Source organism: Penaeus vannamei, chromosome 6, assembly GCF_042767895.1.
Source record: "Penaeus vannamei isolate JL-2024 chromosome 6, ASM4276789v1, whole genome shotgun sequence".
NCBI classification, from domain to species: domain Eukaryota; kingdom Metazoa; phylum Arthropoda; class Malacostraca; order Decapoda; family Penaeidae; genus Penaeus; species Penaeus vannamei.
This window is the reverse complement of record NC_091554.1, coordinates 21,241,562-21,244,061: the sequence shown is the minus strand read 5'-3', so window position 1 is coordinate 21,244,061 and position 2,500 is coordinate 21,241,562. Positions and strand designations below refer to the sequence as shown.

General features: G+C 51.4%; 1 protein-coding gene and 1 pseudogene across 1 annotated transcript in view; one reads left to right on the top strand and one right to left on the bottom strand.

Moving 5' to 3' along the window:
- Window positions 1–2,500, top strand: part of LOC113822420 (protein SpAN) — a 47,106-nt gene that overhangs the window by 17,266 nt on the left and 27,340 nt on the right. The window lies entirely within an intron of this gene.
- Window positions 1,050–2,500, bottom strand: part of LOC138862037 (uncharacterized) — a 3,200-nt pseudogene continuing 1,749 nt past the window's right edge.

The following is a 2,500-nucleotide window of genomic DNA, read 5'->3' as shown; positions in this document are numbered from 1 at the left end:
ATGCGCCTGAGTTGCCAATTAGGCAGAAACTCCTACATCTTCCCTCCCAAGACAAAAGACTCAATAGGCAATTACGCCCTTACAATCTGATAAGATAAACATAAGAAAAGAAATCACTACCTTGAAAGTAATTGCAAAACAAAGGTCTGCACAATAAACTAAAAAAAACTATTATTCATTGAGACACATTATCGCTCAGCCATCCCGGGCAAGATCTCTGCCTACAGGTTCGCATGGGATGTAATTCAGGTGACATTTGCTGTGCAGGGGAGCTAAGGGGTTCCAGTGGTGATGCCTTCTTCAAGTGACTGCGGTTACGTAGAGTTATGCGGCCACTTCCGTCGATCCTAACCGCGTACTGGCGATATGGGCGGACTTACACCATGGTGCCCAACTTCGTGGCCTGGTCTTGAATCCACACACTGGATCCCGGCAGCAGACGGCGTCGTTGGCGATAGTGGTTACCAGGTTGATCCAGTGCAGCCTCGTTCTGTCTGACCATCTGCAACTCCCTCTTGTTCAAGGTCTGTCGCCACTGGGGATCGATCTTGTAGTTCACCCTGGCGTGGGGATGCCATCCCTTAGCTGCCTGCCTATTATCATTTGTGCGGGAGACTTATTCACTCCACGCAAGGGTGTGATCAGGTACTGGAGAAGAGCGCAGGACATCTTATTAGTGTCCAGACTGCCTCCTGCTCCTACATTGTCCCGCAATATTCTCTTGGCTGTCTTCACAGCAGCCTCAGCATGGCCGTTGGACTGTGGGTACTGAGCAGAAGAGAGGCGAGTCGCGACACCCCATCTCTTGAGGAAATTAGCCATATCCTCACTTACTAAGTTGGTCCCACCATCCATTGAAAGCTGCTCTGGAGCTCCCCATCTAGTGAAGTAGTGGCGAAAGTGCTTCATTATCTTGTAGGAGGAACCAGAGTGGAGGTATGCGATTTCCAGCCATCCAGTGAGTCTGTCTGCATATACTAGATACATCTGACCTCCAAACTGAAATAAATCTGCCACAGTCTGCTGGAATGGAAACTCTGGTGGAGGAGTTAGTAGAAGAGGCTCAGGCGCTGTGAAGGTGCATTGGTGTTGCAGAAGTTGCAGGAGGCACGGTGGTACTGGTCACCTATCCCCGGCCAGTATACAGCTTGCCTTGCTCTCCTCAGCATGGAGTCGAGGCCCTGGTGGCTGGCGTGAAGTTTGGCTGCTACTTGACCACGCAGAGCTTCAGGGATGACGAGGCGCACACACCTCTGTATGTGACCAAACCTCCTGCTACAGCCAATCTATTCCTTACACAGTAAAACGGCCTGAGGCAGGCAAGCTCCTGCGCCCTGTGAGAACCCCAGTCGCTGTTGGTAACTCTCCCCACAAGTAGCAGGTAGCTTGGGTCTTCGGCTGCCACTTGCTTGACGAGTTCTTCATCCAAGGTAGCATGCTCACTAAAGTCCAGGGAGGCTACAGTGTCTGCAGCGATGGCATCCTGTTCTTCGTCCACTTCATCTGGGTATGCCCTGGCTCCAGGATATCTCGACAAGAAGTCTGCCGCCGCGTTATGCTTCCCAGGTATATACTGTACTGCAATGTTCTCTCCTCCTCCTTCTAGCGGAACAGGCGTGGGTTGGAAATATCCTTGAGGGCCTTATCGCCAAACAGCCTCACCAGAGGTCGGTGATCTGTAGCGATGACGAGATTTGGGCACCCTAACAGGAAGAGACGAGCCTTGCTTAGGCACCAAGCTACAGCTAGGGCCTCTCCTTCCACAGGTGCATACCCCGACTCTGCTGAAGTGAGGTGTCGACTGCCGCACAGTACCAGATGCCAACCACCCTTGCAGCAAAGAGGTGCGGTGACTGATGGGCATGAGCAGTACTGCTGCATGACAACAAACCCAATACCTTACACCAGTCTGTAATGGCAATGGTTGGTCGAGTTTTATCGTAGTATGCCAGTCCCTTCCTGGCTAGCTGACAGACAGCCTCTTTCGGCTGCATGAATTTTTGTTGCAGGTAGTCGTCCCAGAAGAAATTCTTAATTGTAGACTTCTTCAATAAGTCCCTGAAGGGAGCCATCAGGGGGGCAGTGGCCAGGAAGGGTGCCAGTTGATTTATAAGCCCAAACCATGAACGTATATCGGTGATGGAGGGCTGTGCAGGCATCCTGAAGTCCCTGATGGCAGTCAGGCGTTCCATGGATATGTGTCCCAGCCCAAGTGGTAGCCCACAAATAAGACCTCCCTCTTACAAAACTGGAATTTTTCTGGCTTGAGCGTCACCCCAGTTTCGGCACATACTTCCAGGAATTCGTAAGTATGCCAAAAGGCTTCCTCAACACTGGTGTCGTAAAGGAGAGTATCGTCAATACACTTGTACTTCCGGGGCAGGTCCATGATAGCATCATCGAACCTTTTGGTGTAAGCGTCCCCTGCTGAACAATGCCCCATGGGCGTCCTGCAGTATTGATACTGGCCCCATGGTGTGATGAAAGTTGTGAGTCGCCG